At 44.7% G+C, this 13843-nt stretch overlaps 22 non-coding genes and 2 pseudogenes across 22 annotated transcripts; all 24 read left to right on the top strand.

Annotated features, from left to right (window-relative positions):
• Positions 1-117: 117 nt before the first annotated feature.
• On the top strand, positions 118-236 carry LOC149763840 (5S ribosomal RNA). Its single transcript, XR_016410983.1, has one exon. It is a non-coding gene; the product is annotated as a 5S ribosomal RNA (ribosomal RNA).
• A 246-nt stretch (positions 237-482) lies between these two features.
• Positions 483-601, top strand: LOC149763839 (5S ribosomal RNA; annotated as a pseudogene).
• Positions 602-847: 246 nt separating this feature from the next.
• LOC149763838 (5S ribosomal RNA) lies at positions 848-966 on the top strand. The gene has a single exon (XR_016406895.1). It is a non-coding gene; the product is annotated as a 5S ribosomal RNA (ribosomal RNA).
• Positions 967-1212: 246 nt separating this feature from the next.
• On the top strand, positions 1213-1331 carry LOC149763837 (5S ribosomal RNA). The gene has a single exon (XR_016410981.1). It is a non-coding gene; the product is annotated as a 5S ribosomal RNA (ribosomal RNA).
• Positions 1332-1577: 246 nt separating this feature from the next.
• LOC149763836 (5S ribosomal RNA) lies at positions 1578-1696 on the top strand. The gene has a single exon (XR_016407486.1). It is a non-coding gene; the product is annotated as a 5S ribosomal RNA (ribosomal RNA).
• A 247-nt stretch (positions 1697-1943) lies between these two features.
• Positions 1944-2062, top strand: LOC149763835 (5S ribosomal RNA). Its single transcript, XR_016402137.1, has one exon. It is a non-coding gene; the product is annotated as a 5S ribosomal RNA (ribosomal RNA).
• Positions 2063-2308: 246 nt separating this feature from the next.
• Positions 2309-2427, top strand: LOC149763834 (5S ribosomal RNA). The gene has a single exon (XR_016410980.1). It is a non-coding gene; the product is annotated as a 5S ribosomal RNA (ribosomal RNA).
• A 246-nt stretch (positions 2428-2673) lies between these two features.
• Positions 2674-2792, top strand: LOC149763833 (5S ribosomal RNA). Its single transcript, XR_016412279.1, has one exon. It is a non-coding gene; the product is annotated as a 5S ribosomal RNA (ribosomal RNA).
• A 248-nt stretch (positions 2793-3040) lies between these two features.
• Positions 3041-3159, top strand: LOC149763832 (5S ribosomal RNA). Its single transcript, XR_016403722.1, has one exon. It is a non-coding gene; the product is annotated as a 5S ribosomal RNA (ribosomal RNA).
• A 246-nt stretch (positions 3160-3405) lies between these two features.
• LOC149763831 (5S ribosomal RNA) lies at positions 3406-3524 on the top strand. The gene has a single exon (XR_016410979.1). It is a non-coding gene; the product is annotated as a 5S ribosomal RNA (ribosomal RNA).
• Positions 3525-3770: 246 nt separating this feature from the next.
• LOC149763830 (5S ribosomal RNA) lies at positions 3771-3889 on the top strand. The gene has a single exon (XR_016410978.1). It is a non-coding gene; the product is annotated as a 5S ribosomal RNA (ribosomal RNA).
• Positions 3890-4135: 246 nt separating this feature from the next.
• On the top strand, positions 4136-4254 carry LOC149763829 (5S ribosomal RNA). The gene has a single exon (XR_016412278.1). It is a non-coding gene; the product is annotated as a 5S ribosomal RNA (ribosomal RNA).
• A 248-nt stretch (positions 4255-4502) lies between these two features.
• On the top strand, positions 4503-4621 carry LOC149763828 (5S ribosomal RNA). Its single transcript, XR_016403720.1, has one exon. It is a non-coding gene; the product is annotated as a 5S ribosomal RNA (ribosomal RNA).
• A 246-nt stretch (positions 4622-4867) lies between these two features.
• LOC149763827 (5S ribosomal RNA) lies at positions 4868-4986 on the top strand. Its single transcript, XR_016412277.1, has one exon. It is a non-coding gene; the product is annotated as a 5S ribosomal RNA (ribosomal RNA).
• A 248-nt stretch (positions 4987-5234) lies between these two features.
• LOC149763826 (5S ribosomal RNA) lies at positions 5235-5353 on the top strand. The gene has a single exon (XR_016403719.1). It is a non-coding gene; the product is annotated as a 5S ribosomal RNA (ribosomal RNA).
• Positions 5354-5599: 246 nt separating this feature from the next.
• Positions 5600-5718, top strand: LOC149763825 (5S ribosomal RNA). The gene has a single exon (XR_016412276.1). It is a non-coding gene; the product is annotated as a 5S ribosomal RNA (ribosomal RNA).
• A 248-nt stretch (positions 5719-5966) lies between these two features.
• Positions 5967-6085, top strand: LOC149763824 (5S ribosomal RNA). Its single transcript, XR_016410977.1, has one exon. It is a non-coding gene; the product is annotated as a 5S ribosomal RNA (ribosomal RNA).
• A 246-nt stretch (positions 6086-6331) lies between these two features.
• Positions 6332-6450, top strand: LOC149763823 (5S ribosomal RNA; annotated as a pseudogene).
• Positions 6451-6696: 246 nt separating this feature from the next.
• Positions 6697-6815, top strand: LOC149763822 (5S ribosomal RNA). The gene has a single exon (XR_016406789.1). It is a non-coding gene; the product is annotated as a 5S ribosomal RNA (ribosomal RNA).
• Positions 6816-7061: 246 nt separating this feature from the next.
• Positions 7062-7180, top strand: LOC149763821 (5S ribosomal RNA). The gene has a single exon (XR_016410976.1). It is a non-coding gene; the product is annotated as a 5S ribosomal RNA (ribosomal RNA).
• Positions 7181-7426: 246 nt separating this feature from the next.
• LOC149763820 (5S ribosomal RNA) lies at positions 7427-7545 on the top strand. Its single transcript, XR_016407485.1, has one exon. It is a non-coding gene; the product is annotated as a 5S ribosomal RNA (ribosomal RNA).
• Positions 7546-7792: 247 nt separating this feature from the next.
• LOC149763819 (5S ribosomal RNA) lies at positions 7793-7911 on the top strand. Its single transcript, XR_016410975.1, has one exon. It is a non-coding gene; the product is annotated as a 5S ribosomal RNA (ribosomal RNA).
• A 246-nt stretch (positions 7912-8157) lies between these two features.
• On the top strand, positions 8158-8276 carry LOC149763818 (5S ribosomal RNA). Its single transcript, XR_016410974.1, has one exon. It is a non-coding gene; the product is annotated as a 5S ribosomal RNA (ribosomal RNA).
• Positions 8277-8522: 246 nt separating this feature from the next.
• Positions 8523-8641, top strand: LOC149763817 (5S ribosomal RNA). Its single transcript, XR_016412275.1, has one exon. It is a non-coding gene; the product is annotated as a 5S ribosomal RNA (ribosomal RNA).
• The last annotated feature ends 5202 nt before the right edge of the window (positions 8642-13843 follow it).

Raw genomic sequence — 13843 nt, 5'->3', positions numbered from 1 at the left:
CGCATAGCGGGAATAGCGCGTTGAATCCTACGCCAGAACGGCCCCGGCGGCGCGAATGTCTCGGGCCGTCGAGGTCTGCTGCTTTGTCATAAAAGGGAGTTTCGATGGGCATGTCATGGGTGCGATCATACCAGCACTAATGCACCGGATCCCATCAGAACTCCGCAGTTAAGCGTGCTTGGGCGAGAGTAGTACTAGGATGGGTGACCCCCTGGGAAGTCCTCGTGTTGCACCCCTTTTATTTTTTGCCCGCTTTTTTATTTTTTGATAATATTTATTTTTAATTTTTCGGCTTTTGGCTTTTCCTCTTCGGATAATTTTTTTCCCCCGAAAATAAACTGAGTCCGGAGACTCGCGGTGCCATGCCGCATAGCGGAACAGCGCGTTGAATCCTACGCCAGAACGGCCCCGGCAGCGCGAATGTCTCGGGCCGTCGCGGTCTGCTGCTTTGTCATAAAAGGGAGTTTCGAAGGGCATGTCATGGGTGCGATCATACCAGCACTAATGCACCGGATCCCATCATAACTCCGTAGTTAGGCGTGCTTGGGCGAGAGAAGTACTAGGATGGGTGACCCCCTGGGAAGTCCTCGTATTGCACCCTTTTTATTTTTTGCCCGCTTTTTTATTTTTTGATAATATTTATTTTTAATTTTTTGGCTTTTGGCTTTTCCTCTTCGGATAATTTTTTCCCCCCGAAAATAAACTGAGTCCGGAGACTGGCGGTGCCATGCCGCATAGCGGAACAGCGCGTTGAATCCTACGCCAGAACGGCCCCGGCAGCGCGAATGTCTCGGGCCGTCGAGGTCTGCTGCTTTGTCATAAAAGGGAGTTTCGAAGGGCATGTCATGGGTGCGATCATACCAGCACTAATGCACCGGATCCCATCAGAACTCCGCAGTTAAGAGTGCTTGGGCGAGAGTAGTACTAGGATGGGTGACCCCCTGGGAAGTCCTCGTGTTGCACCCCTTTTATTTTTTGCCCGCTTTTTTATTTTTTGATAACATTTATTTTTTATTTTTCGGCTTTTGGCTTTTCCTCTTCGGATAATTTTTTTCCCCCGAAAATAAACTGAGTCCGGAGACTGGCGGTGCCATGCCGCATAGCGGAACAGCGCGTTGAATCCTACGCCAGAACGGCCCCGGCAGCGCGAATGTCTCGGGCCGTCGAGGTCTGCTGCTTTGTCATAAAAGGGAGTTTCGAAGGGCATGTCATGGGTGCGATCATACCAGCACTAATGCACCGGATCCCATCAGAACTCCGCAGTTAAGCGTGCTTGGGCGAGAGTAGTACTAGGATGGGTGACCCCCTGGGAAGTCCTCGTGTTGCACCCCTTTTATTTATTGCCCGCTTTTTTATTTTTTGATAACATTTATTTTTTATTTTTCGGCTTTTGGCTTTTCCTCTTCGGATAATTTTTTTCCCCCGAAAATAAACTGAGTCCGGAGACTGGCGGTGCCATGCCGCATAGCGGAACGGCGTGTTGAATCCTACGCCAGAACGGCCCCGGCAGCGCGAATGTCTCGGGCCGTCGAGGTCTGCTACTTTGTTATAAAAGGGAGTTTCGAAGGGCATGTCTTGGGTGCGATCATACCAGCACTAATGCACCGGATCCTATCAGAACTCCGCAGTTAAGCGTGCTTGGGCGAGAGTAGTACTAGGATGGGTGACCCCCTGGGAAGTCCTCATGTTGCACCCTTTTTATTTTTTGCCCGCTTTTTTATTTTTTGATAATATTTATTTTTAATTTTTTGGCTTTTGGCTTTTCCTCTTCGGATAATTTTTTTCCCCCGACAATAAACTGGGTCCGGAGACTGGCGGTGCCATGCCGCATAGCGGGACCAGCGCGTTGAATCCTACGCCAGAACGGCCCCGGCAGCGCGAATGTCTCGGGCCGTCGAGGTCTGCTGCTTTGTCATAAAAGGGAGTTTCGAAGGGCATATCATGGGTGCGATCATACCAGCACTAATGCACCGGATCCCATCAGAACTCCGCAGTTAAGCGTGCTTGGGCGAGAGTAGTACTAGGATGGGTGACCCCCTAGGAAGTCCTCGTGTTGCACCCCTTTTATTTTTTGCCCGCTTTTTTCTTTTTTGATAACATTTATTTTTAATTTTTTGGCTTTTGGCTTTTCCTCTTCGGATAATTTTTTTCCCTCGAAAATAAACTGAGTCCGGAGACTCGCGGTGCCATGTCGCATAGCGGAACAGCGCATTGAATCCTACGCCAGAACGGCCCCGGCAGCGCGAATGTCTCGGGCCGTCGAGGTCTGCTGCTTTGTCATAAAAGGGTGTTTCGATGGGCATGTCATGGGTGCGATCATACCAGCACTAATGCACCGGATCCCATCAGAACTCCGCAGTTAAGCGTGCTTGGGCGAGAGTAGTACTAGGATGGGTGACCCCCTGGGAAGTCCTCGTGTTGCACCCCTTTTATTTTTTGCCCGCTTTTTTATTTTTTGATAATATTTATTTTTAATTTTTCGGCTTTTGGCTTTTCCTCTTCGGATAATTTTTTTCCCCCGAAAATAAACTGAGTCCGGAGACTTGCGGTGCCATGCCGCATAGCGGAACAGCGCGTTGAATCCTACGCCAGAACGGCCCCGGCAGCGCGAATGTCTCGGGCCGTCGAGGTCTGCTGCTTTGTCATAAAAGGGAGTTTCGAAGGGCATGTCATGGGTGCGATCATACCAGCACTAATGCACCGGATCCCATCAGAACTCCGCAGTTAAGCGTGCTTGGGCGAGAGTAGTACTAGGATGGGTGACCCCCTGGGAAGTCCTCGTGTTGCACCCTTTTTATTTTTTTCTCCACTTTTTTATTTTTTGATAATATTTATTTTTAATTTTTCGGCTTTTGGCTTTTCCTCTTCGGATAATTTTTTTCCCCCGAAAATAAACTGAGTCCGGAGACTGGCGGTGCCATGCCGCATAGCGGGAATAGCGCGTTGAATCCTACGCCAGAACGGCCCCGGCGGCGCGAATGTCTCGGGCCATCGAGGTCTGCTGCTTTGTCATAAAAGGGAGTTTCGATGGGCATGTCATGGGTGCGATCATACCAGCACTAATGCACCGGATCCCATCAGAAATCCGCAGTTAAGCGTGCTTGGGCGAGAGTAGTACTAGGATGGGTGACCCCCTGGGAAGTCCTCGTGTTGCACCCCTTTTATTTTTTGCCCGCTTTTTTATTTTTTGATAATATTTATTTTTAATTTTTTGGCTTTTGGCTTTTCCTCTTCGGATAATTTTTTTCCCCCGAAAATAAACTGAGTCCGGAGACTCGCGGTGCCATGCCGCATAGCGGAACAGCGCGTTGAATCCTACGCCAGAACGGCCCCGGCAGCGCGAATGTCTCGGGCCGTCGAGGTCTGCTGCTTTGTCATAAAAGGGTGTTTCGATGGGCATGTCATGGGTGCGATCATACCAGCACTAATGCACCGGATCCCATCAGAACTCCGCAGTTAAGCGTGCTTGGGCGAGAGTAGTACTAGGATGGGTGACCCCCTGGGAAGTCCTCGTGTTGCACCCCTTTTATTTTTTGCCCGCTTTTTTATTTTTTGATAATATTTATTTTTAATTTTTTGGCTTTTGGCTTTTCCTCTTCGGATAATTTTTTTCCCCCGAAAATAAACTGAGTCCGGAGACTCGCGGTGCCATGTCGCATAGCGGAACAGCGCATTGAATCCTACGCCAGAACGGCCCCGGCAGCGCGAATGTCTCGGGCCGTCGAGGTCTGCTGCTTTGTCATAAAAGGGTGTTTCGATGGGCATGTCATGGGTGCGATCATACCAGCACTAATGCACCGGATCCCATCAGAACTCCGCAGTTAAGCGTGCTTGGGCGAGAGTAGTACTAGGATGGGTGACCCCCTGGGAAGTCCTCGTGTTGCACCCCTTTTATTTTTTGCCCGCTTTTTTATTTTTTGATAATATTTATTTTTAATTTTTCGGCTTTTGGCTTTTCCTCTTCGGATAATTTTTTTCCCCCGAAAATAAACTGAGTCCGGAGACTTGCGGTGCCATGCCGCATAGCGGAACAGCGCGTTGAATCCTACGCCAGAACGGCCCCGGCAGCGCGAATGTCTCGGGCCGTCGAGGTCTGCTGCTTTGTCATAAAAGGGAGTTTCGAAGGGCATGTCATGGGTGCGATCATACCAGCACTAATGCACCGGATCCCATCAGAACTCCGCAGTTAAGCGTGCTTGGGCGAGAGTAGTACTAGGATGGGTGACCCCCTGGGAAGTCCTCGTGTTGCACCCTTTTTATTTTTTTCTCCACTTTTTTATTTTTTGATAATATTTATTTTTAATTTTTCGGCTTTTGGCTTTTCCTCTTCGGATAATTTTTTTCCCCCGAAAATAAACTGAGTCCGGAGACTGGCGGTGCCATGCCGCATAGCGGGAATAGCGCGTTGAATCCTACGCCAGAACGGCCCCGGCGGCGCGAATGTCTCGGGCCGTCGAGGTCTGCTGCTTTGTCATAAAAGGGAGTTTCGATGGGCATGTCATGGGTGCGATCATACCAGCACTAATGCACCGGATCCCATCAGAAATCCGCAGTTAAGCGTGCTTGGGCGAGAGTAGTACTAGGATGGGTGACCCCCTGGGAAGTCCTCGTGTTGCACCCCTTTTATTTTTTGCCCGCTTTTTTATTTTTTGATAATATTTATTTTTAATTTTTTGGCTTTTGGCTTTTCCTCTTCGGATAATTTTTTTCCCCCGAAAATAAACTGAGTCCGGAGACTCGCGGTGCCATGCCGCATAGCGGAACAGCGCGTTGAATCCTACGCCAGAACGGCCCCGGCAGCGCGAATGTCTCGGGCCGTCGAGGTCTGCTGCTTTGTCATATAAGGGAGTTTCGAAGGGCATGTCATGGGTGCGATCATACCAGCACTAATGCACCGGATCCCATCAGAACTCCGCAGTTAAGCGTGCTTGGGCGAGAGTAGTACTAGGATGGGTGACCCCCTGGGAAGTCCTCGTGTTGCACCCTTTTTATTTTTTTCTCCACTTTTTTATTTTTTGATAATATTTATTTTTAATTTTTCGGCTTTTGGCTTTTCCTCTTCGGATAATTTTTTTCCCCCGAAAATAAACTGAGTCCGGAGACTGGCGGTGCCATGCCGCATAGCGGGAATAGCGCGTTGAATCCTACGCCAGAACGGCCCCGGCGGCGCGAATGTCTCGGGCCGTCGAGGTCTGCTGCTTTGTCATAAAAGGGAGTTTCGATGGGCATGTCATGGGTGCGATCATACCAGCACTAATGCACCGGATCCCATCAGAAATCCGCAGTTAAGCGTGCTTGGGCGAGAGTAGTACTAGGATGGGTGACCCCCTGGGAAGTCCTCGTGTTGCACCCCTTTTATTTTTTGCCCGCTTTTTTATTTTTTGATAATATTTATTTTTAATTTTTTGGCTTTTGGCTTTTCCTCTTCGGATAATTTTTTTCCCCCGAAAATAAACTGAGTCCGGAGACTCGCGGTGCCATGCCGCATAGCGGAACAGCGCGTTGAATCCTACGCCAGAACGGCCCCGGCAGCGCGAATGTCTCGGGCCGTCGAGGTCTGCTGCTTTGTCATAAAAGGGAGTTTCGAAGGGCATGTCATGGGTGCGATCATACCAGCACTAATGCACCGGATCCCATCAGAACTCCGCAGTTAAGCGTGCTTGGGCGAGAGTAGTACTAGGATGGGTGACCCCCTGGGAAGTCCTCGTGTTGCACCCTTTTTATTTTTTTCTCCACTTTTTTATTTTTTGATAATATTTATTTTTAATTTTTCGGCTTTTGGCTTTTCCTCTTCGGATTATTTTTTTCCCCCGAAAATAAACTGAGTCCGGAGACTGGCGGTGCCATGCCGCATAGCGGGAATAGCGCGTTGAATCCTACGCCAGAACGGCCCCGGCGGCGCGAATGTCTCGGGCCGTCGAGGTCTGCTGCTTTGTCATAAAAGGGAGTTTCGATGGGCATGTCATGGGTGCGATCATACCAGCACTAATGCACCGGATCCCATCAGAACTCCGCAGTTAAGCGTGCTTGGGCGAGAGTAGTACTAGGATGGGTGACCCCCTGGGAAGTCCTCGTGTTGCACCCCTTTTATTTTTTGCCCGCTTTTTTATTTTTTGATAATATTTATTTTTAATTTTTCGGCTTTTGGCTTTTCCTCTTCGGATAATTTTTTTCCCCCGAAAATAAACTGAGTCCGGAGACTCGCGGTGCCATGCCGCATAGCGGAACAGCGCGTTGAATCCTACGCCAGAACGGCCCCGGCAGCGCGAATGTCTCGGGCCGTCGCGGTCTGCTGCTTTGTCATAAAAGGGAGTTTCGAAGGGCATGTCATGGGTGCGATCATACCAGCACTAATGCACCGGATCCCATCATAACTCCGTAGTTAGGCGTGCTTGGGCGAGAGAAGTACTAGGATGGGTGACCCCCTGGGAAGTCCTCGTATTGCACCCTTTTTATTTTTTGCCCGCTTTTTTATTTTTTGATAATATTTATTTTTAATTTTTTGGCTTTTGGCTTTTCCTCTTCGGATAATTTTTTCCCCCCGAAAATAAACTGAGTCCGGAGACTGGCGGTGCCATGCCGCATAGCGGAACAGCGCGTTGAATCCTACGACAGAACGGCCCCGGCAGCGCGAATGTCTCGGGCCGTCGAGGTCTGCTGCTTTGTCATAAAAGGGAGTTTCGAAGGGCATGTCATGGGTGCGATCATACCAGCACTAATGCACCGGATCCCATCAGAACTCCGCAGTTAAGAGTGCTTGGGCGAGAGTAGTACTAGGATGGGTGACCCCCTGGGAAGTCCTCGTGTTGCACCCCTTTTATTTTTTGCCCGCTTTTTTATTTTTTGATAACATTTATTTTTTATTTTTCGGCTTTTGGCTTTTCCTCTTCGGATAATTTTTTTCCCCCGAAAATAAACTGAGTCCGGAGACTGGCGGTGCCATGCCGCATAGCGGAACAGCGCGTTGAATCCTACGCCAGAACGGCCCCGGCAGCGCGAATGTCTCGGGCCGTCGAGGTCTGCTGCTTTGTCATAAAAGGGAGTTTCGAAGGGCATGTCATGGGTGCGATCATACCAGCACTAATGCACCGGATCCCATCAGAACTCCGCAGTTAAGCGTGCTTGGGCGAGAGTAGTACTAGGATGGGTGACCCCCTGGGAAGTCCTCGTGTTGCACCCCTTTTATTTATTGCCCGCTTTTTTATTTTTTGATAACATTTATTTTTTATTTTTCGGCTTTTGGCTTTTCCTCTTCGGATAATTTTTTTCCCCCGAAAATAAACTGAGTCCAGAGACTGGCGGTGCCATGCCGCATAGCGGAACGGCGTGTTGAATCCTACGCCAGAACGGCCCCGGCAGCGCGAATGTCTCGGGCCGTCGAGGTCTGCTACTTTGTCATAAAAGGGAGTTTCGAAGGGCATGTCTTGGGTGCGATCATACCAGCACTAATGCACCGGATCCTATCAGAACTCCGCAGTTAAGCGTGCTTGGGCGAGAGTAGTACTAGGATGGGTGACCCCCTGGGAAGTCCTCATGTTGCACCCTTTTTATTTTTTGCCCGCTTTTTTATTTTTTGATAATATTTATTTTTAATTTTTTGGCTTTTGGCTTTTCCTCTTCGGATAATTTTTTTCCCCCGACAATAAACTGGGTCCGGAGACTGGCGGTGCCATGCCGCATAGCGGGACCAGCGCGTTGAATCCTACGCCAGAACGGCCCCGGCAGCGCGAATGTCTCGGGCCGTCGAGGTCTGCTGCTTTGTCATAAAAGGGAGTTTCGAAGGGCATATCATGGGTGCGATCATACCAGCACTAATGCACCGGATCCCATCAGAACTCCGCAGTTAAGCGTGCTTGGGCGAGAGTAGTACTAGGATGGGTGACCCCCTGGGAAGTCCTCGTGTTGCACCCCTTTTATTTTTTGCCCGCTTTTTTCTTTTTTGATAACATTTATTTTTAATTTTTTGGCTTTTGGCTTTTCCTCTTCGGATAATTTTTTTCCCTCGAAAATAAACTGAGTCCGGAGACTCGCGGTGCCATGCCGCATAGCGGAACAGCGCATTGAATCCTACGCCAGAACGGCCCCGGCAGCGCGAATGTCTCGGGCCGTCGAGGTCTGCTGCTTTGTCATAAAAGGGTGTTTCGATGGGCATGTCATGGGTGCGATCATACCAGCACTAATGCACCGGATCCCATCAGAACTCCGCAGTTAAGCGTGCTTGGGCGAGAGTAGTACTAGGATGGGTGACCCCCTGGGAAGTCCTCGTGTTGCACCCCTTTTATTTTTTGCCCGCTTTTTTATTTTTTGATAATATTTATTTTTAATTTTTCGGCTTTTGGCTTTTCCTCTTCGGATAATTTTTTTCCCCCGAAAATAAACTGAGTCCGGAGACTTGCGGTGCCATGCCGCATAGCGGAACAGCGCGTTGAATCCTACGCCAGAACGGCCCCGGCAGCGCGAATGTCTCGGGCCGTCGAGGTCTGCTGCTTTGTCATAAAAGGGAGTTTCGAAGGGCATGTCATGGGTGCGATCATACCAGCACTAATGCACCGGATCCCATCAGAACTCCGCAGTTAAGCGTGCTTGGGCGAGAGTAGTACTAGGATGGGTGACCCCCTGGGAAGTCCTCGTGTTGCACCCTTTTTATTTTTTTCTCCACTTTTTTATTTTTTGATAATATTTATTTTTAATTTTTCGGCTTTTGGCTTTTCCTCTTCGGATAATTTTTTTCCCCCGAAAATAAACTGAGTCCGGAGACTGGCGGTGCCATGCCGCATAGCGGGAATAGCGCGTTGAATCCTACGCCAGAACGGCCCCGGCGGCGCGAATGTCTCGGGCCGTCGAGGTCTGCTGCTTTGTCATAAAAGGGAGTTTCGATGGGCATGTCATGGGTGCGATCATACCAGCACTAATTGTTGCCCAGTAGATACAACCCAAGAGGGGGGGTGAATTGGGTCTTTTAAAACTTTTAAGCTACTTCTAGCACTTTTTGATTAATTATGCTAAGTTGTATATATGCGCAGTGAAAGTTAAACTTAGCGACAGTTTGATGTATAGAATGTGACTTGATTGAGTATGCTTGCAACTAAAGAATTCGCGGATAATAGTTAAGCAAGCAATTTATCTAAGTGAGTAAGTGTGTGAGTTAGATAATGACAAAGAGCATTACAAACACAGCAAACATATAGTGGTTCGGTGCACCCCAGCACCTACATCCACTCCCCAAGACTTCTTGGGAATTTCACTATAATCCTACAGATTACAGTCGGTTGTTTTACAAGCTCACAACCCAACTTGTTGTTTTACGAGCGCACAACGAACTCGGTCGGTTTTTCCAGGCTCACCGACTAGAACCACTCCGATTGTTTTTCCGGGATCACAATCGAACCCTACTCGTTGGTTTTACCCTCGGCTCACCAACAAACCTAACACAGTTGGTTTTCCCTTTGGCTCACCAACAAACCTTACACAGTTGGTTTTCCCTTTGGCTCACCAACAAACCTTGCACAGTTGGTTTTCCCTTTGGCTCACCAACAAACCTTAACCCCTTGATTCAATCCCGTGATTGAATCAAGTTATAAGATAATAAAACAAAGTTTAAAACAAATCAAAGCTTCTTAAACAAGCAAATATAACAATATAAACAAACAGAGTAAAGAGAAGCCCTCAAACGAGTTTTGAAGATGGAGGAGCTCGACTTCTTCTTTACTTGACCCTCTTCTGATTTGGCACGAAGTAGAGGATCACCGAGGCAGCACACTGATGGAGAGGAAGCTTTGGGATTCACTTGGAAGCTCTTCTTCTCTCTATTTCTCTTTGGATGGCCCTTTTTGTGCTTATGGGAGATTTTCCTTGTAATCTCTTTCCTAAATGTTTTCTCCCACTTCCATCAGTTCTCTCCTAGCTCTCTTCTTGTTTTTATAGCTTTTGATAACGTGGAAACAAGAATATAGCCGTTAGAGCCAAAAATAGAGCCGTTGGAACCAGTCTGCAGCTCCTGACAATATGACCGTTGGGTTTGGAGTCGACTCGCGCGATCAGGAGTCGGCTCGGCTGTAGCAGGAGTCGACTCGAGCTTTTCCGGAGTCGACTCGGCAACTGTTCCAAGTTTGAATTAAAGTTGCCGTCTTGACTGGGAGTCGACTCGACTTAACCCGGAGTCGACTCGCCAACTTCTGGCGCTGACCTGGCAATTTTGGAGTCGGCTCATCCTCTGTAGTCCGTGGATCCAAATTTGAATTTTGTCCACTCGAGTCGACTCGACTGTCCTGGGAGTCGACTCGAATCTCAGAGCCCGAACTCCCGATTCTCTGTCTTTTGGCTCATCCAGTCTTGGAGTCGACTCGAACTTCCTTGGAGTCGACTCGGCTCTCAGTTTCCGAAAGTTGGTCTTCTGCCATCTTAGTGTAGCGCTGCCTTGGAGTCGACTCGAGCTGTCTGGGAGTCGACTCGAATCTCAGAGTCGGAAAACTGATCCTCTGTATTTTGGAGCCGCGCTGCCTTGGAGTCGACTCGACTTGTCTTGGAGTCGACTCGCCTCTCAGAGACGAAAATACCGTCTTCTGTCTTGGGGTTGCGCTGTCTTTGGAGTCGACTCGGACTTTGTGGGAGTCGACTCGAATCTCAGTGTCCAAAAACTGCTTCTCTGAGTTTTCCCTTGTGTACCACTGAGAGTCGACTCTCGCTTTCTTTGGAGTCGACCCGACAACCATTGGAGTCGACTCGCATTCCTCAGGAGTCGACTCGAATCTCAGGGTCGAAAATCCCTCTCTGACTTTTCTGCCTTTTACACCCTGGAGTCGACTCGTTCTACTCTCGAGTTGACTCGCCAAGCATTGGAGTCGACTCGAATTCCTCAGGAGTCGACTCGAAGACTATTCTTTTAAATTTTCCTTGAATTTGCTCCTCCAATTTGAATCTTTTGAACTTGAGACTTGGGCCAATAACTTGTAGCTTTCTTCCAACTTTTCTTGAGTGCTTTTAGAGGCCTTCTTGTGTTCTTCCAACTTGCTATGTTCCTTGCAACATAAATATCTTTCTCCTTGCAACATAAACATTAGTATCTATACTTCAAGGTTTTGTGATCATCAAAATCAATCTATGAATCAATCTTTGGGTCATCAATCTCCCCCTTTTTGATGATGACAAAACTTGGAGTATATGCAATATAAAAGATATTGTTTTCTAGAAGTAATACATAGCTAAGTTGCATGAAGTAGAAAACATATATATTTGAAACATACTTCATGATACTGCTTTAGATTCAATCAGCTTAACACAATCAATTTAAGCTGATTTGTACTCAATACAAAAAGCATTATAAGCATATACTTAAATATTTCTCCCCCTTTTTGACAACATCAAAAAAAATAGGGAAACATTAAGCACAAATATTTCTTTTCCTTATTGTACTCTGATTTGAATGTTGAATTATTGCAAGAATATGAATCATATAACTCAAGGCAATAATATTGGAATCAGATTAGTGAGCACAGATCAGAGCCAATTAAGATAATTTCAGAGCAGAACACATTGAATGTGATTTCAAGAAGTTTTCTAATTTGATACCACAGATAGTTTTCTAATCAAGTGTGGGTGGAATCTCTCTTAGGTTAATTCAAGAAGTACCACAAATGATATTCAATGAAAAGCACGAATGGAAGTCTAACATCTCTTCAATAATAAGTATGAAAGCTTGTTCATTTAAGATCTTTTGCCCAATCTATTAAGTGTTTTATCAACAGGAGAGCAATTTAATTAATTTTCAGAGTAACAGGTCAAAACCTATATATGTAAAAGACACATCATCATGTTGGATCATTAAGTCTTAATAACTTCAAAGTTCTTTAATGATAATAAGATCATTGGGGCACAAACACCAAAATATGAAATCATGCAACATGATTTCTTTAGAGACTTTCTTTTATCTCTGTAGAAAGTAAGCACAATTTGATACATAACAATATGAATTGGCACACAATTTAAGTTCTAAAGTTCAAGTCAATTACACGTTATTCTCCCCCTTTTTCATTAAGTTAGAGGCTCTCAAGATTTGTAATTTGGTTCATGAGTGATGCATAAGATATACTAACCAAATAACACGCCTCAAGGTGTATCATAAAGATTTTCAGATTTAAATTTCAGATGATACATATTGGAGAGTATTAGGATCACTTTTCATTTAGTATTCTTTCCCTCTCCTATAGATTCATGTAATTAAGTTCCATAAGACCTCTCCTTCTGAAATTTTCTTTCTCCCCCTCAATTGATCATTCCATTTAAGAGTTTAGAATCCTAAGATAATGTTCAACAAAATTGTCAATCTCAAAAATATATTTTCTATAAGTTTCAGCTTATTTTCATAAGACTCAAGGTTTGAGATAAGACAACCTTTATAGAACTCATCTCAAGGTAATTAAAGCATGTCTTGCAATATAAGGAGGTTCATCAAAATCAATCCATAAAGTTCAAAGCATGCATCAAAATAAAGTGTCTTTGGGATAGGATACTGAATATCTAAAGCTCCCCCTCAAAAGATGCATTCTTCTTTAATCATTTTAAATTGTTGAATTTCAGATTATAGTGATAAACGTGAATAACACTGAAATTCTATGACATCGAGAATGTAGAGTAATCTAGTATTATTCAAAATTTGTAGCAATTACTCTTTCTAATCCTTTAAGAACAAGGTATGCTTCCTCTTCAACTTTGAGAAAATGTACTGAAATATTAATCAAAAATGATTCATTTGAAGCTCAGTTTCTTTCAAAACCATTTACATTTTCTTTCTTTTAGACTCATTTGAGTGAGGTGAAATATTTCTAGGCTTTAAGATCATTCACTATATTAATGGAAGTCTTTTATAATGTAGGAGGGAAAAACATATAGATGATCATTGAGGTATATATTTTATAAACTTCAATTTCTTAATCACAGTTTTTCAGCTATGTACACATGAAGCTCAATAAAATTTTAAATATTAAAATAAAGTCATATATTTAAAAATATTTGCTTGTAATCAAGATCATTGAAAGACACACCATTTAGACCAATATGAGTACACTTTGAAGATAAGAAATGATATGTTTCGGAAGTGTATCGGAGCGATCAAAATAAATTCTGTTTTTCTTACATTAACATTTTATTTAGTAATCATATGGAGTTTAAACTTTTATACAAAATCATATTCTGAATTTCATAAAGATTTTCAATAGAGGCTTTTTAAGTCATAGTTTGAGATATGTATCTTTCACATTGTGGCTCATCTTAAATTATTACAAAATAAGGATATTTTAACAAGTATTAGAACATTATGTATCAAAGTTAGGCAATTAGAAAGATAGATCAAAATCAATTTATTTTTCCTAAATAGAGATACTCTTCTCTTCTCCTTTCTACAATTTTATTCGACTTTCAGATTTTAGAGATGATTATGAATGACAAATCTGAAATTTCTTTTCAATAGAACCAAACAAAAGATGTTATGTAGCAATTCAAACATTCAAACAAATTGTCCAAGGATGAAGCATTACAAAACATTGAGAATCAATAAATCAAGACATCATACCATATGCAAAATATACCATGTGTTAAGTCATGCATTAAAATACTAAGTACAAGAATGTCAAGGATCAAAATCAATTCTTTTCAAATAAACTCCCCCTATTTATATATAATCTTGCACTGAGTTCATCCTTAAAGTATGTTTTCAAGTGTTTAAAAAATTGACTTGATTCTTCTTATATACTTTTATTAACTTTGTCTTTCATTTTTACTTTCTTATGCTCTATACTCTATTTGCTCCCTATCCGGTGGAGTTGGGAAGGGGCACGAGGTACTACCA

This window comes from Phoenix dactylifera, chromosome 4 (assembly GCF_051530095.1).
Source record: "Phoenix dactylifera cultivar Ajwa chromosome 4, Ajwa_hap1_PhDact_Kaust_v1.1, whole genome shotgun sequence".
Lineage (NCBI taxonomy): Eukaryota > Viridiplantae > Streptophyta > Magnoliopsida > Arecales > Arecaceae > Phoenix > Phoenix dactylifera.
The sequence above is the reverse complement of the archived record's forward strand: the minus strand, read 5'-3'. Positions and strand labels throughout refer to the sequence as shown.